The sequence below is a fragment of the Suricata suricatta genome, chromosome X, assembly GCF_006229205.1.
Source record: "Suricata suricatta isolate VVHF042 chromosome X, meerkat_22Aug2017_6uvM2_HiC, whole genome shotgun sequence".
NCBI lineage: Eukaryota > Metazoa > Chordata > Mammalia > Carnivora > Herpestidae > Suricata > Suricata suricatta.
Genome location: NC_043717.1, coordinates 23,927,929 through 23,951,398, shown reverse-complemented (window position 1 = coordinate 23,951,398; position 23,470 = coordinate 23,927,929).

The window sequence follows — 23,470 nt, the reverse complement described above, 5'->3', positions numbered from 1 at the left end:
TTTGCACTCATAGGTCTAGCAGGAAAACAGGAGAAACCTAATGGAGAACCAGGGGGAACGGAGGAGGGAGAGAGAGTTGGGGAGAGAGAGGGATGCAAAACTTGAGAGACTATTGAATGCTGAGAATGAACGGAGGGTTGAGGGGGAAGGGGGAGGGGGGAAAAGAGATGGTGGTGATGGTGGAGGGCACTTAAGGGGAAGAGCACTGGGTGTTGTATGGAAAACAATTTGACAATAAAATATTATGGAGAAAAAAAAAAGAAACATAGCAGAGAATCTTTGTGACCTTGGGTTATCAAATATTTCTTAGACAAGTCAAAGAAACATGAAATATAAATGGAAAAATGATAACGAGATTTATCAAAATTAAAAAAAATCTGCACTTCATAAGACAAGACAAAGCCTGGGAGAAAATATCTGCAAACATATATCTGATAAAGGCCTTGTGTCCAGAATATATAAAGAACCCTTGAGCTCAATAATAAAAGACAATATACTTAATAAAAAAAATTGACAAAATATTTGACCAAACCTTTCATTAAAGAAGACATACAAATGGCCAATACGCAAATTCACTTAGTCAACATGAAAATGGAAATTAAAAACACAAACACTACTATACATTTACTAGAATAGTAAAAATTTTTAAAAAGGAAAGCAATATCCAAAACTATTAAGGATGGATAAGAACATGGAAAAATTGTAACAGTGCTAGTTGGAATGCAAAATGATTCAGCCACTATGATCATTTCTTATAAAGGTAAAAATATATTTATCCTAAGACTCAAAAGTTCTACTCCTAGGTACTTACCCAAGAGAAATTTTAAAAAATACCTATATGGAAATGTTCCTAGAAGCTTTATTCATAATAGAAAAAAAAAACCTAGAAAACAACACAAATTTCATCAACTAGTGACCACATAAGCACACTGTTTTAAATCCATACAATGCTACACTACTCAACAATAAGAAGGAATTATCTATACTGATACATATAAGAACATGGGCAGATTTCACATCATCAAGCTAAGTGGAAAAAGCCAGTCACATAAGACAATATTCTGCCTGATTCCACTTAAATGACCTTCTTAAAAAGGAAAAACTATAGGGGCAGAAAACAGCAATGATTTCTAGAAAACTAGAGGTAGTCAGAGGCATAATGATACTTTGCAGAATTAGGAAGATGTTTTATGTTTTGACTGCAGTCATCATTATGTAAGTACATACTTTAAAAGGGTAAATTTTATCATATAAAGTTACACTTTAGTAAAAGTTTGGAAAATGTGATAGTACCCACCATGGGGTATAAATAGCCAGCTTATTCCTACTTGAATTTTTGTGTGTAGACAGTGAAATTTTGAGTTGCAGGATAGTTACTTTAGGAACGTTTTTTCCTGCCAATGTACCAAGTACTCTTAGCTAATAGCATAAAATGATAACATTTTATACTGTAAGTGAACTTAGATATTATCCAGTGTAAACACTTCATTTTACTGGTAAGGTAACTAAGACCTAAAGAGGCTGAATGACCTGCCCAAGAAGTCCCAAATCTAAAAGCTGAGGTAGACTGGCCCTCAAAATAATCCTACAAGATTTACCCCAAACTGTAGACAAGCAGTCTAAATAAACCTAAATAATCCCAGGAGCTGATGTTACAAGTTAAATTTCACTAAGAAACAAAAATACCACACCAGACCTTTGAAACAATGCACTAGAATATGACCATGATTCTGCAGCTTGGGGGAGAAGCAGGTGTATTTCAAGAAAAGGTCTCTTAACAAATAAAAGAAATAAAGAACTCAAACATTTTTCATTTCTCACTGGTAGGTGTTCAAATGGCTGACTCAATTTGTCAATGCATTTTGCCTAATCAGTATTATAATAATAGTCTTATTATAAAAAATGGAGGAAGGGAAGGGCAGTAACTATTGCACTGTCTACCTTGATGGGTCAGAAGATTCTGATCTTTTTTTTTTAATGTTTATTTATTTATTTTTGAGAAAGACAGAGAGAGAGGTAGAGAGCACAAGACAGAGAATCTCAACCAGGCCCTGTGCTGTCAGCACAGAGCCTGATATGGAGCTTGATCCGAGGAACCATGAGATTATAAACTGAGCTGAAATCAAAAGTTGGACAGACGTTCAACTGACTGAGCCACCCAGGAACTCCTTTAATTTTTTTAAAGTTTATTTATTTATTTAATTTATTTATTTATTGAGAGAGACAGAGGGGGAGCAGGGGAGAGGCAAAGAGAGATTGAGAAACAGAGAATCCTAACCAAGCTTCTAGAGATCAGCACAGAGCCCACTGCGAGGCTCAAACTCATAAACCATGAGATCATGACCTGAGTTGAAACCAAGACTCCCACACTTAACGGACTGAGCCACTTAAGTGACCCAGAAGATTATGAACTTTTTTTTAAATTTTTAAAATGTTTTATTTATTTTTAAGAGAGAGACAGCGTGAGCAAGGGGAGGGTCAGAGAGAGAGGGAGACACAGAATCTGAAGACAGGCTCCAGGCTCTGAGCTAGCTGTGAGCACAGAGCCTGATGCAGGGCTCGAACCCATGAACTGTGAGATCATCACCTGAGCCGAAGTCAAACGTTTAACTGACTGAGCCACCCAGGCACCCCAAGACTGTGAACTTTTACATTCATACCCTTTGAAGTATAAAAGGTAAACATGAGCATGTGTGAACAGATGCTCAAGCTAACATCAAGCAGTTAAGAAAGTATTAATCTATACCCTTCCCTCCACCATACTTACTCCTCCTGCTCATTCTCCATTCTGACCACCTAAAACTACTCACATTGCCAGATATGATCTCTTTCCCTTGCCACTAATACTTAACATATTTTGCACTTGTGTTTGCAATAGAAATCCAACTAACCAGGGATTCAAACAATTTAGAAGATGTAATGGTTAATTTTATGTGTCGACGTATCTATTTTATGGTGCCCAGTGGTTAAACAGTAGTCTAGATGTTGCTGTGAAGGTACTTTTTTATCAGTAGACTTTAAATAAAGTAGATGGCCCTCCATAAAGTAAGTATGGTCTCATCCAATCAGTTGACGGCCTTAAGAGCTATGTTTCCTCTTCGAAGAAGAAATTCTGCCTCGGGCTTGCAATACAGAAACCCTGCCTGAGTTTCCATCTGGTCACCTGTCCTGAGAATTTCAAACTTTTCAGTCCCAACAAGCACATGAGAGCCAATTCCTTAAAATTAATCTTACCCTGTGTCTTTCTCCATATTTGTATCTGTATATCTCTATCTCTCTCTGCCTCTGTCTCTGTGTGTGTGTGTGTGTGTGTGTGTGTGTGTGTGTGTGTGTGTGTTTGATTTACTTGGAGATCACCAACTGATACAGAGGATTCTTATTTTCCTAAGACAAGAAGTCATCATTCCAGGGCCAATGCAATGGCTTCATGATGTCACCAAGGACTCGAGCTTCTTCTAGCTCTCTACTTCTCAAATCTTAGCAACTTTTGCCCTTATGACCATGGCTGCAAGGTAGCAATTCCACCATCAACATCCTAACTGTGTTGCAGAAAAGAAAAAGTTTAAGATAGATGATGCAGGTCAGTTGAGCTCATCCTTTTAAAGAAATTCCCCAGAGGTCCCACCAGCAATCTTTCACTTCTATCTGATTAGCCTTTACTATGTCACATGGTCATCCTTAGCTGCATGGGAAGCTGGGAAAGGTAATTATTTTAGCTCGGACAATTATTATTGTCCGAACACAGCTGGGGTTCTATTCTAACAGAAAAGATGAGAATAGATATTGGATAAGCTACCAGCAGTGCCTGTTACATCCCGTTAGTTCTGTGGATTGGACTTTGAACATCCTCTGGTTCTTAGGTTCGCTGATCTTAATTTTAGTACTATAATGTTACTTCTTCTTAGCCACTGTTTTAGTCTTCCTCTGTTCAAGGATTATTCATCTTTCCCAAATATTACCATCACATCATATTCCCACTCTCTCCATTCCATCAACCCCACAATACTCATCTCACGGAAGTGACCCTGTATTCAAACCAACAGGTAATGTGGCAAATAAGTAGTATTTCATGGTTAACAAGTCTACTAGAAAACAGATGCTCTTTGAACAGTAAATATTCAGGGTTGCAGCTATTAATAATAAATAACTTGGCTAGGAAACATATTTTCCAAAGAAAGAGGATGTTTAAGTTTAGAGGACATATAAGTAGCTAGGAAACTCATTTCCCAAAAGATCAGCATGATGAGTTAGATAAGTCTATTAACTGCTTGAGATCACAAGAAATTAATATATAAGGGATAGTTCCTTATCTCTGGGATATGGTACTATGGGGACTGATTTCTGTCTGTCAGAAATTATCAGTAATTATGAAGTCAATATAAAATCAAAGAAACTTTTAAAAATTGCCCTAAAGGGGTATATGTAAAAGATGTATTTAACTTATTTTTTTTACTATAAATGAAAGCCCAGGTGGCAGAAGATTGCTGTTAAATCTATTATGCAAATTCTCAATCCTCATATTTAAGTATCCACCTTTTTCTCTCAATCTCATTGCCACTCCTCCAGACCAGTCCTTCTTCATATAGCCTGCCAAAAGTCCTTATTTTTTTTTAATGTTTATTTATTTTGAGGGAGAGGGGCATGCAGGAAGAGAGTCCCAAGCGGGCTCCGCCCTGTTAGCATGGAGCCCCATGCAGGGCTGGAACTCATGAACAGTGAGATCATGACCCGAGCTGAAATCAAGAGTCAGATGCTTAACTGACTGAGCTACCTGGCTGTCCCAATATTCCTTTTTTGGTCTCATTCTATTCCCCCATAGCACTACTACTGTGATCTTTCTAAGTGTGAATTCTGATCAAATCACTCCAGTGCCTACATTCTTCTATATGGCCCTATAGCTTTCAAAATAAAGTCAAATGTGTCAGCTTAATACACAATGATGCTTGGGGGTACCTTAGTGGCTCAGCTGGTTAAGCATGTGACTTTTGATTCCAGCTCAGGTCACTGATCTCAAGGTTAGTGTGTTTGCGCCCTGCATGGGCTCTGTGCTGACAGCAAAGAACCTACTTGGGATTCTCTCTCTGCTCCTCCCCTGCTCATGTACACGCTCTCTCTCTCAAACTTCTAAAAAAAATATATACAACAAGGCTAGGGATCTATTGCTTACTGGCTTCTCTAGGCTCATTGCCCGCTGACTCAACCTTTCTCACTCCCCAAATGTATAAAGATAATCCATTCATTTATGTTTATTGAATAGCTACATATTAAACATGTACTATGTAGCAGCTATTGTGCTAGGTACAGGGGATGCAATAATGATCATGATGGGCCTGGGTCCTACCATCCCAGAAATTACACACTAGTAGAGGATCCAGTTAAGTAAGTAGTGTTAGAAAGCACTCCTAAGCCAGTCAAACAAAAGGCAGGAGGATAAGCAACAAATGATGTATCAGTTACCTACAGTTACATAACAAACCATCCCCAAACAGTAGCTTAAAACAACAGCAGTCATTTAATACCATTGCCTCCCAGGGTTTTGAGTATGGACTGATGCAGCTAAGGAGTCCCTTCTTCAGAACTGCTCATCACTACAGTCATTTCAGTGCCTACAGACCAATGTCATCTCAAAGGCATCCCCACTCCTATCATTGGTCTGGGAAGTCTTGAGAAGCTGGGAGCTTGAATAGCCAGGACTCCTCAGGCATCTCCCCCTACGTGTGTGTTTGCTTCAGTACAGTAGCTCCTGGGAGCCTGGAATTCCCACATGAGCGCTCAGGACTTCAAAGGTACAGTTTCACAAGCAAAGCAGAGGAAGCTACATCATCTTTTATGACCAAGCCTTGGGGAAGTTCTCCAAAGCCTGCCCAAGTTCAAGGGGAAGGGGTATAGAATCTACCATTTTTTAAAAAATTATTTACTTAAATTCAAGTTAGTTAACATAGAGTGTAATACTGGTTTCAGTATGGAGGTTCCCCAAAAAATTAAAAATTAAAAATAGACTTTACCTTTTAATGGAAGAGTGGTGAGATTCTGGAAAGCATGTGGGTCTGGAAACATTGTTGCAGATATTTTGAAAAACACAATCTGCCACAGGAATCCTTCCAGAAGAAGCGTCTTGTTTCTTTACACTCCCGTGCTTTCATAAGTGCTGTTCACACTTCCTCGAATGTCTCTTTCCATCTTCTTTATTTCACTTACTAATACTCATGTGGTAAAACTTATCCCATTTCTCCTCCTTTGAGGAGAATGCTCCCTTGACCACCACTCATGTCCTTAGAAATCCATGGCACTTCCATGCTCCTCCCTATATCCTGTTTCCTTTTTCGGCTGTCCATAAACAAACTAGCCCTCTTGCCACATTACTTTGTGATAGATAATTCCTTGACTCTATCAGTAAACCCAAACCTTCTTGAAGGCATAAATCTCTGTTCAATTTTCCATCCTCAGAAGCTGACTTAGTACTTGTTACATAGTATGTACTTAAATCAATTAATGTGAAGGCAAATCAGATTGTCGATGAGAATTCATGGCTATGTACAGAAACGTTTGTTACACTTTTTTCTAGAATTTTAGGTATTCTAGATAGGTAGCAGGAATAACAAATACAAGGAAATAAAAAAATAGAGGAAGGAAAGGAGGGAGGGAGGAAGAAGAAATCTAACTTCTCTGTCAAAATTACATGTACTTATTTCAAGTTATGAGAAGATCATGTTACATGGAATCTACAACTAAAACAAATGGGCATGTATTGGTAAGGTGTTATAAATTTCCTACCCAAAAGGAGAAAAACACAACTTTACTGGATCTTTACTGTGTGTCGGGCAATTTAAGTACATTCACATCAAAAATATGAGTTGGTGTTACCTTCATTTTGCAGATGAGGACATTAATCCTCAGAGCATTTAAGTAATCAAGTTCTAAGACACAGTAAACAATTAATGCTAATTATTATTGGCATACTACCGTAAAGGATGAAACCAGGAAAGAAACGCAGACCTGAATACAAAATTCCTAATTTCTCCCATATCATCAAGTCTCCATAGCTGTTATTTATCCAGTCTCAAATGAGGCTAGATCTTCATGATGCCCAGTGTCTATTTGTGGATGTCCTTAGAGAACTTTTAAAGTTTTAAAGAAAATATAACTTTCACAGAGGTACAGAGCATAAGAATCTCTGCTTTCCGTTTTTGTTCATTTGTTTCTTACCCATTCTCTTAGATTTTTCAGTACTACAGTGGAAGACCAAAGGTCTGGGCAGAGATACTGAGAAGGATTCTATGACCTTCATTACAGGTGAAGGACTCTGACAATACAATTAGATGTGCAATTCCACTATTCATCATAAGTGTGACCAGAGGCATTCTGGTTTATTCTCATTGCCTTTTAACCATTTCTAATATCTCATACTTTTCAACTGTAACTGTAGTAATAACATTAAAAGAAAAAGCACTATTATCTTGGTTTTACTGATTCCTTTAAGTTAACACTACTAGGATAATTAAAGAACACTTTTACACAAAAAATGTTAGAGAATTTATCATTACGATGCAGCTACTTTACTGTATGTGAAATTCATTTATCCTCTTCTCGCCAACTTTATTTTCTAAATTCTGCAAGATGAGACTACAAAATGATTGAAGAGTGGAATGATTCATCATATTTTATAACGGTTATAATCAAAACACAAAATAACCAATCCAGGTTGATGTCTCTAAATCATTAACACTGCATATTAACAATTCCTATATTTAGAAGAAAATGTAGAAAAGGAAGTATCGTTTTAGTTTTGTTGTTCTTTACTGGCTGATACATAAGAAATTAAAACTTTCTCACCATATAAATAGGTCAAATCTAAGTAGCCTCATACAGTTGATGCAAAGGATCATATCAATTATTCCTAACATAAAAAAATATGTTCTTCTTATTTTTTAAGGTAATCTTTGTATTCACTTCTATACATTAACAAAGGGAACTGAGTATATTAAGCCTCTTTCATGCTGCCATACTACCATCCTTTCTGGTGGAAAATGTAATTTGTTGTCCTTCCCCAAATGAGTTCACCATACTTAGTTGACATGGTCCTATAGGGATAAATTATTTCAAGACCCAGAGATCTCATAACCCCTCAGCATATTTAGTGAACTCATTTGGGGAAGGACAACAAATATACTCCAAAATTATTGAGAGGATATGAGGCTTGATTTTCATAAATTAGGATCATACTTAATAGCTAGTTATGTAGAAGAATTTGGTGATTAGCCATTGAGAGCAAAAAGGATCTTTTTCAAATATAAATAACCACTTCCTACTTTTAAACTGTTTTTTAAGTACAGATATTGCTGTCCTGAATTTTCCTCAACCAGGAACTAGCTGGGTTTTTTTTCCCCTTTTTTATTTAAGTATAGTAAGCACCAAGTGCCACATTAGTTTCAGGTGTATAATATAATGATTCAACAATTCTATAGATTACTCAGAATCTTAAGCTGGGTGTGGAACCTGACCCAGGGCTCCGTCTCACAACAGTGCTATAATGACCAGAGCCAAAAATCAAGAATTGGATGTTCAACGGACTGTCCCACCTGGGCACCCCACTAGCAATTCTTTTAGAAAAGAACACCACTGTCATTTGTTTTTAAACAGTATAAAGAGTTTAATCTGTCTCATGAATATAGCAATTGCCTCAATTTCTTTCCTATTGTGTTTCTATTTCTTTACTTTTTCCTTAAAGACAATGATGAAATCAATGCACTAATTACCTCTCCAATACTCTTGTCTCTGAATTTTGTTCCACAAATGTAGCTACATAAAAGACCAAAACAGCCAGTCAATGAACTGATTACTGTTGAATGCCACACTTCCTAGCTACTTGATCATAATTCAATGTCTATTAAAAAGAAATGTTTTTCTGGTTGAAAACATGATTCTTGAGTCTATAATGTCAATTCTATTGCTATATTTACATATTAAGCTACCTTCAGGTAACTTTGCAATTATTTAAAACTGAGCGATATTATTGAGAAACACCAATTAGGCTGAGTATGTAGTAAAGACTTATTTGGATGTAGTCCCAGATAATGTCCTTGGCTAATGGGAGGAAGGAAAATGAAGCATATTTCCAGTAAATATGATTCGTTCCTGAAAAGTGCGCTCAGCCAAAAACACTCCCTAAATATATGGTAACTCAAAGCCAATGGCAGTGTTCAAAATGCACAAAAAGGTATATGTGCGTGTAGGAATGTGTGTGCATGTACAGAAAATTAAAATTTAGGTAAGATAAAGAAAATCTTTTTTGAGCCATAAATAATCACCTATGGAAGATATGGACTGTTTAAAAAACTAATAAGTATGGTTCTCCTATCTAAGCAAAATTATCAGTTTTGTTAGTAATATCAAAGATTCATTCAGGGTTCAAATCAGAAACTCTTAAGTGTACTTGTGTTTGGAAAAGGGGTCATTGTTTTCACTCAAATAAATTTTTGCTCTTTGAACTTTTATACAATATGCATATATTACTTTTCAACCAATTTTTAAACCTAATTTGAAAGTATTACCTTTTAAAATTCAACAAAATGATGGGGACACCTGGGTGGCTCAGTTGGTTAAGGGTCCGACTCTTGATCTTGGCTCAGGTCATCATCTCACAGTGAGTTCCAGCCCCTTGTCAGTCTCTGTGCTAATAGTGCAGAGCCTGCTTGGGATTTTCTCTCTCTCTCTCTCTCTCTCTCTCTCTCTCTCTCTCTCTCTCTCCCTCTCTCTCCCTCTCACCTTCTTGCGTTCTCTCTCTCTCAAAATAAATAAACTTTAAAAATAAATTAAAAAATAAAATTCAATAAAATTTTAAAACATAATTTTAAGAGAATTTTTTGCTATAATAACTATTCTTTTAAAAAGGATAGCTTGGTGGGTGGCAGGAAAAAAAATGACTAGACCTAAAGCCATTGCTACAGAATGTGAAACTGGGATGGATATGCCTGGTTGCTTTAGCTCCATGATAGTTTATTCATGGAGAGGAAATGATGTACATACAAATTTCAGATTTGAGGCTTTTCTGTAGCCCACAGAGCCAAAGCATTTGTTCAGCCAGAAAGCTTTCTCAAAGTATCTCTTCCAGGGCCTGTTATGGTTAATCTGTTTTAAAGTATGTTCCAGGATTTGAGTCTTCTACTAGGATCTAAACATGAAGGAGAAGTCTGTAGCTCTGAAAGAATGGAGCCTAGGACAGATGCCCTAGAGAGCACCAATAAGGACAGAAAGACGCTCAAAGTGTCAAAGCAAGATGACTAAGACATCAGACTAGGTCTGAGTAAGTGAGTTGGCTGTGAATGGTCTTATTCCTCTTTACAGCAACATCTCCTTTTTGTACTAATGATCTCATGTCTCCTTTGAATTTTAGAGGGAGATCTGCCCCTTCTGGCTCTGGAAAATTCTTGATCCTATGAACTCTTCCTGTCTGAAGTCTATTTTGCCTTCTTCATCAACAACATGTCCACTATTGGTCACAGTGATGACCTTCTTTGCTATCCAAGGCTTGGGCTGTGCCTACCCACACTGACTCTTGACCCAGCAATAGTTCTTGCTGTGTTCAATGGGATAATAGCAAATATAATGCAAAAAGAGACTTGAAAAGGGCTTCATTATTGGGGTTTGCCCCCTCTTGCTGCTCTTAGGAAATTCTGTGCCCACCACCATGTAAACAAGTCTAGTCTCGCCTGCTAGAGATGATAGACACACGAGCAAAAGATCCCCTTTGCCCTAACAGCCAACCATCAGACATTTGGGTACGGCTATGGACCATAACTGAACATAAAATCATGAGCGAGCCCAGAAAACACTACATGCAACACTACATGCAAAGATGTGTGTATTCTGTTATCAAATATTTACTTATTAACTTACTTTTTTGAGAGACAGAGACAGACAGAGTGAGCAAGGGAGTGTCAGAGAGAGAGAGGGAGATACAGAATCTGAAGACAGGCTCCAAGCTCTGAGCTAGCTGTCAGCACAGTGCCTGACACGGGGCTCAAACTCATGAACCATGAGATCATGACCTGAGCAGAAGTCAGATGCTTAACCGACTGAGCCACCCAGGCACCCCTAAAATATTCACTTATTACATGATAGTCACATAACAATATAAACATTCTATGTGATAGGGAGAGTGTTAAACAATAATGCATCGGACAATAAGCAGTAACAGATATGAGACTATCTTTATGGAATGACAAAAATGATAAGTAAAATCTATTAAATGGTTGCTTTGTACCACTTATCACATTAATCTTATTACATACATTAACTCATCATACTCTTATTACTCACCATATTTTACGGATAAGAAATGGAAGCCTGGAGAATTTTTAACTATTTGTTTAGGGGTGCCTGGATGGCTCAGTCAGTTCAGCATCCAACTTAGGCTCAGGTCATGATCTCAATGGTTGGTGAGATTGAGCCCTACATCAGGATCACTGTTGTCAGTGCAGAGCCGCTTCTGATCCTCTGTCCCCTTCTCTCTGCCCTTCTCCTGCTTGCATCCTCCCACTCTCAGAAATTTAAAAAAAAACATTAAAAATATGTATTTGCTTAAAAACACAGTAAGTGGTAGAATTCAGCTCTATCTCTGGAGCGTATCCACTGAAACATTCTACTTTACTCAAGGACACATATCAAGAAACCTGGGATTTGGTCTCAATTCTGCCAGCAACTATGGCATCAATGAGAAGGCAAGTCACCTTTCTTTATCTTAATTTGTTATCCTTTACCATGATCCAAAGTGGTCTTTAATCTGACTCCAGTCCCTTGCTATCTACACTTTGTTTAATGCCTTGTCTGTCAGTATTTGTCTGCCTCTATGTGGAAGCTGAACTTTTGAAGGTCACCACTGTCTTCCTTGCCAAATCTAACAGTATATCAGACTCATTCATTCTGAATTCTGGCTTGATACAAGGGGCCATTCCTTTATTTTAAATTATCCCTTCCATCTTCTCCATTTTTAAAATGACTTTCATCACTTTTCTACATCTTTAATTTTTTAGTTTTTAAAGTGAGCTCTCCAGAAGTCAAAGAGATTTGCAGATTGGTTAAACCCCTGGGAATCAAAGCTATCCATATGTGCATTTAGGGGTGCTCATGTCTTTAATCAATTCTCAAAGGGGCTGGACCCTACAACAGGTTTCTCATTCATTGATTTACATTTATGGGAAACATTCTAATGTGCTAGGCCTTGCTCTGGGCACAGGAAAGAGAGCAATGATTAAAACAGATAAAATCTTTTAAATCAATCTCCCTATCTAGGGAGGCAGAAAATAAAAACATACATGATTATAGGCCAAAATGTCTGATAGACAAAAGTGCTATGAAGACAAAGTAAGTCCAATTAAGGGGACAGAAAATGGACGGGATTACTACTTTATGTAGGGTGGCCAGGCAATCTTCTATGGCGAACCAGCATGTGAACAGAATCCTGAATGAAATGAGAAAGTAAGCCAAGTGCATATCCTCGGAATGAGCATTTCTGCAAGAGATGTTGGGGGTAATTGCCTGAGGCTGGAACAAGCTGTGTCCCTCCAAGTAACACCCAGAAGTCATTACAGCTAATTTGAGTGAATACCAGGAGAGTACTGGGAATGAGATTAGAGAAGGGGCCAGGTTAGGGTCCAAGTGAGGCAGTCCTGGTTGGCCCTGGTTATATCCTCAAAAGCACCCAGACCGTATCCCTTGCTCCTCTAAAATTCAGCACAGGACTCCTGTCAGCTTTTTTCAGTTGGTTAAGATTGTACTTTAAAGTATCACATACTTGGGTAACTACTGTGAGATCATGAGTAAGATTATTGGTTCCAGTCATAGAACCCTGAACAAATTACTTTACCTTTCTGAGTTCCAATTTTCTGATCTTTACCACTGGTATTCAATTACCCAGATAACAGGATTACTACAATGTTCTAGGTTAATACAGCACATGAATGTACTCACCTTAGTGCTGATGGGAAGGGGGTGCTCAATAATTATCTATTTTCATACCTCTTTACTGAGAGTATGTATATATACATTTTCTTGACTTTAACTACTACCTGTATGAATTGATTCTCGGATATCTCATGTTCTGTTGGTCCCTTTTCAATCATGTGTTTTATCATTTTCCTATATTTACCCAGATGTTGCAATAACACTTAAAACTAAAAATCATTACCTTTCCCCTAAAACTACAATCAAAATCTCAAGTTGCTCCAGAATAACTTAAGTGGATAACAAGATACGATCTGCTAAGAAGTGCTCAGTGCTGGCTCCCTGGTAATTCTAGGCCCAGCCTTTCAGATGCTCCCCCTACACACACCCATAGTACTCCATCAAAGGTTCAAGAGAAGCCATAGGAAGTTGTTCTAGAGCTCCTTCTCTGTATAGCTCCCTGCTTTATGATACTCTGCCTTGAAATTCTATCTATCTCAGCCTCCCCAAACCCTGAATCTCAAAGAAACCACCATGCTCTGCTTGGGTTTTTCCCTCAGGCATGGCATCCCAGAAAGTGCCTCCTGGCAGAAAGGTTCCACAATCCTGGGGCTCACTTCATTTGTATCCCTTCTCTTGGGGATCACTGTAATGTGCTGTGTTGTACAAATTCATTTATTTTATACAGTTTTCTGGTTGTTTACAGCAAGAGGGCAAGTTATGTCTCCATTAACTTCCCAAAGCCAGAAGCCCGTTGCTACGAATTTAGTGGTAACCCACTGCAGTATATATAGCATTCAAACATTTTACACAGGGATTTCTTGCAGTGTTCTCAAAAGACACAGGAGCTCAGGAAGACCATTTTATTCTAGCTTTAGGCTACCCTTTGAGAGACTATACACTGGGTTCTGACAAATCTGCGCGCCTGACACTTACGCCCATGTCCTGTTCATCCAGCGCCGGGGTACTCCGAAGATGCACAGACAGTGTGCAAGTCTCCACCTCTTTGTTCCCTTTATTTTCTTCCTTCGGGCTTATGAGTAACTGCCTGCCATTACACAATGCTTTTGCACCTTTGAAAGCTCACGTTAGTTATGTTTTCTATTCATTTCATTGTGGTTTTATAGTATCACTATTCAAAGATGGCTCTTGTTTTCTATTAAGATAGATAAAACTTATTCAAGCCTTACCAATAATTTTGAAAGGTAAGTTTGATTCTGTAAGATCCTGTAAAACTTTACTCAAATTTACCCAACTCTACCCGCATGACCAAGAATGCAATTCCAGTAGAAATAATTTTCAGGCTTACAAAGGAAAGAGCATGAATGTTAGAGTTTGTGTTTTATATTCAACATGTCAACCTGCCTGCATCTTTAGAATTAGTTTATTCCCTTCACATTGTTGCATATAATCCAGAGCTTGACAAATATGCTTCAAAAGCTTATTTCTCTTATTATTTTTTAGGTCTTAAGTCAGGGTCTTGTGAAAAAAAAAAAAGTGTGCCTGCAAAGGTGATTTTCACATTGCTCACAGACCGCTGATATTCAAGTCCTTTCAAATTCCAAATTGAGACAGAGTCATCACGAACAATAGCTCTGAGAAGCCTCTTTACTGCTAATGCAATTGTTAAGTGTATTGTTTTGAAAATGACAACTTATGATTTGCACCAAGTTCTCCAATCTGCACTCATGCCACTTTTGAATTGCATAAAATAAGAGAAAAATGATAGCATGAGACTTTCGTATGTGAGGTCGTTATTTTCCTTTTGGGAATGCAATGTGTATGTCTTTGTATTCACACTGAAGTGCCTCATTCAAAACACAGCGGCAATTGTACACTAATTCTCACTCAGGATGAGGTTTTGAACAATTGAGTAATATCTCTGCTTCTCAGCAGGAAGCTAATTTATGTAATTTGTTATACTTTAAGATAAAATGATGTAAACACATAACTACCATACCCACACTCTTTTTAAAAACAAAATGTTAATCCTCAGTCAGAACAATGTCCAATCACTTTAATTTCACAGGGCTACCAACACCGGCCATTTGGACAGACAGCGGCCTCCCGCAGTGCAATACCGAAAAGACAGAGCAATTGTGTCCTTTTAATCCTCAAAAATTCTCAGAGACTTATAAAACATTTTCAAGACTTTTTATGGACATGTAAGTTAAAGAAGAGAAATACAGACAAACTCAAAGGCAAGTAAGATCCTTAATGCTTTCACTTTTTTAGTTTCTTTTTGTAATCTGGAGATACGTTGGATCAAAGGAAATGATTTCTTTTTGGTTACGCTGAAATACATGTACCCTGGTTCAGCAACTGGTTCAGCTGCCTCATGTTGTGTTTTTTCCTGTAATGTGACATTTCAATAGGTTAAATAAAGACCCTATTTTGTTTTTAACTTTAGGCATAAAACCCTATTAAACAACTACCAAAGCACACCTCATCCAGACGAGCGTGATTTCCCATTTCTCACAAGACCTTGAAGGCTAGAGAAAGATCTATTTTAAAGTTTCCTACAAACATTTAAACAACCAGTCTTTATTTTTTCATACACTTATTTAAAAATTAACAATTAAGTATTTCTTAAAGGAAACATTTCATCTGATCTATCAGTCCTTCCACATACATGCACAACTTGATGATTTTGTTTTCTGCTTCCTTTCATGTTCTGGAAAGATTAAAAACTAAGATACGAATCTACTCCAGCTTTGAAGACTCAAGAAAGCAAACAACATGAACTTAATATTAATTGTTCCCAAACGGTTGTTTTCCAAAACAGATCTTTACTCTAAGAATGAATTTTTAAAAACTTATCAGTGGGATTTTGTCTCATGCTATTATTCATATTTTTACTAAGTCTGTAAGAAGTCTTGAGTGTGATTGCCTCATGGGTTTCTTCCTGCATCCCTGACATAATTCTGAAATAATGCTTCTCATATTACATTATCATTAATTGAGTGATCGATTGCTTTTCTGCTCCATGATGGACATCCTGAAGTTTGAGACACTGTCTTACTATCACTATTAACAGGTCCTAAATCACATGACCTTTCACGCAGGAAAGCATCCCCAACTATGTGTTAAATAAATATTACCTAATAAAATCCATACACAATTACTGCTGCCTTTTGATGCATTCTACCATCTGTCTTAACACATGAAAGCAGCTTTTCTACTCTTCAAAATTCTGTTATTCTTTTGAAGTTTCCTTTGAAAAGTCCTTGCTAATATTTTTCCTGTAAAGAGAGAAGACAATGAGTAAATTTATCACCTCTCTGGAGCACTGAAAATAGTGATGGAAGAATTTAATGATAATTCCTTCCTTCTTTAGCCTCATACTGTACCTTTCTTTAACCTAAGGAGATAAGAAGGTATACCAGAGAGAAACTACGCATCAGACCTGATTTTTAAAAATCTTTTCTGAGAAAGATGCATCATCATTATCCATACCACAGGAGTATTAATCATAGTACTTTGAGGAGCCATAAAGTCTATGTAATTATCTTGAAAGCCACTGCCTCCCATGGGGAAATACATTATCAAGGGAGTTATATTCAAACGGGAAGTTACCAGGCTAGGACGGTAATGCTCACCCACCCCATCCTCTCTTAGAGCTCCCATTTCCTTCCCTCTCCACCTCCTAATGCCACAGTGGGAACCAGAAATAGTCCAAGTGGAAAGGAGGTTTTAAATAACAACTACGAAGAATTCATATGCTCTCAATCCTGTCTACCAAAAACATGACTCCGTGTTTCCAATTCACTTTGAGCCATGTGTATTAGTCACGGCTCTGCAGGGAATCAGAACCAACAGAATGTAGAGAACACTGTACAGGGTGGGGGAAGAGAAAGGTGGGGAGGGACTGACTAACTTTAAGGAACTGATTTATCAGACTACGAAGGCTGGCAAGTCCAAAATCTGTAGGGTGAACCACCAGGCTGGAGACCCAGGGAAGAGCCAAGGTTGTAGTTCAAATCGGAAGGCCATGCGCTTGCAGAATTATGTCTTGCTTACACTGGATAAGGTTTTTGTTCCGTTTGGACCTTCAGCTGATTGAGGCCTAGCCACATTAGGAAGGGAAATCAGTTTTCTCAAAATCCATCCATTTAAATGTTCATCTCATCCAGAAAAAAGCTTCACAAAAACAAAATAATGTTTGACCAAATATCCAGGCACCATGGTCCAGCCACAGTGATAAGTAAAATCAACCACCACACCACATAATATTTTCTGGGCCTTTGCCCTCGAACTTTCCCACTTCAAGGGTGCATGGCTGGGGACATGCTGAAACCACAAGCCAAACTGCAGCTGGTCTAAGCAGGGCTAAGAGATGTCTGATTTGCAGGACTATACCACACTGGCCTTGTACCTCTAGGTCTGTGGTTTACAGTTCTGTTCATTTTTGTATTTACAAACTACAATGTCACGTTGGTTTAGTCTCTTACCTCTTCCTATCTCCAGTCAAAAAAAGAGAAGAGTAAAAACAAATTAAAAAAAATACACACACACACACTCTGAAGGACAACAATCATTGGATTAAATCTGATTTCTCAAAACACTAAAATTCTATTAAGAAGGAAAATAACAAGCCAGGCCTACTTGTCTCCAAAGCCTGTGTGGAGACACTGGTTTTTGTGACAGTGCCTAGAAGTTGAGTGTGGCTGTGGAGTGGGGAGGCCCACAGGGTTGGGAACAGTTCTGAATAAAAAGAGCAGTAGTTGCCAAAGTAGTTGCCAAAGGTTCAGGGTACATGAGGAAGGGATGAACAGGTAAAGCATAGGGGATATATGAGCAGTCAAACTGTTCCATACGATACCATAACAGCAAAAACATGACACGAAGCATTTATTAAAACACGAAGGACTGTCCAATGCAAACCGTGAACTCTAATTTAATAATGGATCGTAGTTAATATTGATTTATCAGTATTGGTTCATCAATTACAATAAGTACCACAATAATGCAAGATGTTAATAATAGGGGAAACTGTGGGGAGAAGGAAAGAGAAAGTACACATGAACTTTGTATTTGTGGTCAATATTTCTGTCAATCTAAAAATGCTCTTAATGGGGCACCTGGGTGGCTCAGTCAGTTGAGTGTCTGACTTCGGCTAAGGTCACGATCTCACGGTCCGTGGGTTCGAGCCCCATGTCGGGCTCTGTGCTGACAGCTCGGAGCCTGGAACCTGCTTCGGATTCTGTGTCTCCCTCTCTCTCTCTCTCTGCTCCTCTCCCACTTCTGTATGCGCTCTCTCTCAAAGATAAATAAATAAAAAAAGTTACAAATGCTTTTAAAAAGACTCTTAATTTTTTTGAAAAGTAGGTACTTAAATGATCTAAAATAGGAAAACAGTTAAATATATGTAGCTCTAAGATAAAATGTTTTGCAATAACAAAAAGGGTTTATGGAAAAAAAATCATCCCCAGCCTAAACCTGGATGAGCACATTCCGGAGGCAAGACAGGGGGATGGCATCCAGAACAAACTTTTCTGTGAGATGATCCACTCCCTTGGGACAGGAAAAATCCAAGCAAAAAGCTAATAAAGGCGTTCTCACAATAGTCTATGGAGAGATGGACTTGCGTTGGGCTCATGGCAAAGATCAGGAAGAATTGAACAGATTCTGAACACTGTAGAAGTGGAACGGACCCTACTTGGGGAAGAAGTGGATGTACGTGCACTAAGAGACAAGGGTGTCTAGGAGGACTCAGAAATTTTCCCCGTCTCATTTTCTAAAGAAGTCAGAAATCTGGAGTTCTTTTCCTAACAGCTTCATTGTGACCTGCCTGTGAAGCAACAATGTAGGGATTTTCCACATACTTACAAAACTGCATAAAGGTAGCCTGGACTAGAAATAAACGTTTCACGGTCCTGTGTATGTAGTTGGCATTGACAACACCTGAGAATAGATAACAACACCAACAGAGAGGGCGGGATGATGACGAGAGATACAGTAAGCCATTATTTTGCTAAGGGAGGAGGAGCTTGTGAAGGAAACTAGGAGTGACAGAAAAGGAAGGGAAGGCCGTGAAACTGTGGTGTCACACAAGCTCAGAGCTTTTCAGAGAGAGGTCAGCGATGCCAAATGTTGCATGGCGCCGTGGTAAGAGAAGTTTGTGTAGACTAATTATGAGTTCTGGCTCCTGAATTTTGCTTCTGGGAATTATCTACCAATTGGACTTCTTACTGATTATGTGACCTTGAGAAAATAATTTGTCCTCACCATGCCTCAGATTTTACATGTATAAATTTGATAATTATTTCATAGGGTTTTTATATGAATTAAGTGCAACATCTAGATTGCATGGAATAGTACCTGGTAAACAGTAAGCACTCAACAAACATTAAAAAGTTATTTTTTTGATTTGCCAATAGGAACATTATTAGTGACATAGTAAGGGCAGGGTTAGCAGAAGAGTAGAGCCAGAAAGTCATCAGTGTGGGTTAAAGAGCAAAGGCTCTGTTGATAAAACTGTTCTGTTGGACAAATCCAGTAACAAACAAGATACACACTGCACCAGAAAACACTATTCTACCGGGTATGTCTACATTTGTGGTAACAATCTGGCTCCCACACCTATCACCCTATTGATCATCATGCTTAGTGTTTTCCACTGGTCTTCTGAACTCTAAATTTAGAGGGTTGCTCCTTATGTTGAGCCAGAATAGGCCTTCTAAGAGCTTCAATTCAGTGACCTTCTGTCATTCACGGCCAAGGTACTATGTAACCCTTAAGTACAATAAACATTTTGCTTCTTAAACATGTGCTTCTCAATTCTTTATTTATACCAACTGTAGGCCTCCTTCAAGTCATCTACTTCCAAGGTTCTCAAAACTGCCCAACAGAATCACATATTCTCAATCTCAGGCCTATAAATTCAGAAACCTCAAGAGCCAGGGCCCAGGAATCTGTAACCTAAAGTTTCTTTGGCAAACTCAATGTACAGGCAAGTAAAGGAATCACTGATCTATTGTCTATGTGACAAAAACACCTTCAATAACCTATTTTATCATTTTTTTTTAACTCAGAGATTCCAAAGTTAGCAAATGTCACTTTAACTGACACCTTTACTTCAATATTTGGCATTTCCAAATTGCAAACATATTACATTTTGCAGAGATACCAATTACTCCCAATCTATGATCATGTAACAGCTAATTGCAATGTACAAGCTTTGGCACTCAGACGTCATGTTGGTAGGTGTGCCCACTTGGCTACAAATCCTTTCAGTGACTGCAGTTCTCTGCCAGATAGATGCTGTGTCTGGTTGGCATAAGGTAGTGCCCAGGTAGTGTCCACTGTGCTTTGGCAATGCATGCAGTGTTCATAGTGAAATTAACTTTACTTCCCTACCTCCACCAATTCATAGTTCTCGCACTGTTCTCTGAATCAGCTATGCCTAGCTCATTCTCACCAGTGCCAAACTGGTGATGGAAGCTGGCAGTTAGCTGAAGACCAAAGTCCATGCTTATTTCACACTCTGAAATTGGCTTCCTGCTTTTCTTTACATAAGGAGGGAATTGCGGTAGTCCTCTTCTTGCTGCTCTGGATAGTTTCTCCATGGATATTCTGATAGTTTAGGCATGATCTCCTGCATAACAAAGAAAAGACTGGAAACAAGGGACCCAACCCATTTTTCCACATATTGTGACTGGCTTTTACTTTTATGATTTATGATTGAACTATACACCATCTCCGTCCCTTGCATCCTCATTTCTCCTGGCTAAGACCAGCTTTAAGGGCTAATTCTTTTCTGTCTTTGCACATTCTCCTATTTCCCAGGAATGTTCTTCTGCCTAGCTACTACTGCTGTTTGGGTTCTAATAGTTGCTTGTAACTTGGCCCTTCGTGTGTTCTTTTCAGCAGGGCTCAGCATCTGGAAATGACACTTTTCAGTGTCCTCTCACTGGAACAATATTCACACCTGCATCATCATACACGGCTCTAGAAAACATCTCAGGAGGATTCAGGCCCCATCAAGCATTGTCTACAAAACCGAGCTTTTCCACTGGAACAATTAAAACTAGCATACACTCACCAGCCCTCGGGTAAACCCAAAAGTAGTGGTTTCCTTACAGCTCTCCGCCTCAGGGAAAAGTGAACCGTGAAACCACTTCTCTTGAAAGGACTCGTTTTCCATCTGTGTTTTGAGCTGATTTGTAACCTTCCAAAGGCTTTTCTTCATGCAAATACTAACTCGAGTTGCCTCAGCTTTAATTTGTACTTTCTGATGCTATGGTAGGAAAAGATACATTAAATAGGCAGAGAGCGAAAGGTTAAGACCTGAGGTCCAGGGGTGGGGAAAAACATGTATTTTGGAACAGTGCTACGAGAGGCTGACCACAGCATACTCCACAGGGCTTAAAGTTCCTCTTAAGAATGTAACAGACACCTCCTACTCTCTGTCAGGTTCCCCTCAGGAATTTGACAATCAAAATAACCTAACTAACATAAGTAAACCATAAAATTTATGTTATATGAGGGGCACTTTGACCACAGTCTGACTCCTCATACGATGGAGCAGAGCCAATCAGGAATGGACAACCCAGCACCTAGATCTATCAAGCCAAGAAGGGTATGACCTGAGAAGGAATAAGCCGGTGGGGGGGGGGGGCGGTGCCCCTGGCACTGAGCAAGCGAAGGTCCCCCGAAACCCAGGGCAAAACACTGCTGGCAATTTGCCATGCGCCTTAAACTCAGCCCTCTGGACAGATGCTTTTCCGCCTGGTGGATCGGTTGCTGGAGCTCCTGGGATCTAACCCTAACACTAGCCACGGATCTACAGCTCACCCTAACCCTTAGACCTTATAAAACAAAGACCTTTCCTCTCTCTGCAAAGAGAGCTTTCATACCATTCTTACTTTCTGATCTTACACTCTAATAAACTTTTGCCTGCTGCTCATTTTATTTTGTGTCCATTCCTTCATTTTTTGAAGTGGCAAGACAACAAATCCTGGATATAAGGTTAAAAAAATCCTGCAACAATACCTCCTTTAAATTGCTCCAGATTGAGTTTGATTTTTTATAGTTTATTTTCAGAGACACAGAGAACATGAGCAGGGGAGGGGCAAGAAAGGGACAGACAGAATCCTAAGCAGGCTCCACGCTAGCAGTTCAGAGTCCCATGTAGGGCTTGATCCCACAAATCGTGAGATCATGACCTGAGCCAAAATCAAGAGTTGGACCCCTAACCAACTGAGCCACCCAGGTGCCCTGAAGTCAGATTTTAAAATGTCTTTTTACTCCAAAATCTTCATTGTCAGGCTCAAGTTTCTGTACTCACCCAGCAAACTCTTTCACATCAAAAACCATTCGGGTCCCCAGAGTAACTGGCACCTACCTCCTTTCACATGGTAGGTGCTCAATAAATGTTTATGCACTCATTTGCTTAACTACTGAGTTACTGAGTTCTAGCTATGGCTAGATTCGGGGATTTCAACAGTGAAAAAAACAAGGTGCTTAATCTTACAGAGCTTATACGGTGGTGGAAGAGAAAGCCGATAAACAAAGAAGTAAGTATATTTATCAAATGTGTGTAAGAGTTACTGAGAAAAGTAGAATAACATAAGAGACATAATGAATTCCAGGGCCCAGGATTGACTGTTTTAAATAGGCTGGTTGAGGAAAGCTCTCACTAATGGAGCGGCATTCTAGCAGAAACCTGAAGAAAGGCAGGGAATGACACATGCAAGTTTCTGGAGAAGTCTTCCAAACAGAGGCCAAAGTAAATGGAAAGGTGCTGATGGATGAAAGGAAGGATGAAGAGATGAATGAATACTGAATAAATTAATGAAGTGAAACTCTTGGGAACAAATCCTCAGGTGATCCCAATGTTCACATCCTGAATAATCTCCTCTCATTGACCAGGGTGGACAGACGCTGTAACTTACAACTTACGGCAAAGGTGAGGGAATGCCACTTCCTTATTACATTATTATATGTTCTAACATATAATATATAGATATATATTAGTTGACCCTTGAACAACAGCAGGGTGAGGGCTGCAGCCTCGCGCAATCAAAAATCCCCATCACCTTTGACTCGCCCAGAAACTTAACCTCCTGCAGACCAGAAGCCTTATTCATAATATGAACAAGTAATTAACACATATATTATATAAGGATTAGATACTATCTTCTTGCAATGAAGTAAGCTAGAGAAAAGAGAATGTAATTTAAAAAACGGTAAGGAAGAGAAAATACTTTGAGAGCCCAATAGAAACTGTACAGGCCATCGGCCTGCAGTCCCACTGACGCGTGCCTTGCTTCAACGGCATTTGCACGGAACACACCACGGACGCCTCTGAATCCGGCCTCCCACACCGCCCCCCCCAACCCCTGACCCAGTCACAACTTTCAGAACCATCTTCTCGGCCACCCTGTGCCTCGCAGACCCGCCAACACCATTTTGTGAGCTTAGCCCCTCACGGCTGACCAACCACGAGCTCCCAGGTCGGTGAGAAATAATGATGCCGCCGTCGTGGCGTCCGCGTCCACTGCGTGGGCAGCAAGCAGCGGCCGGC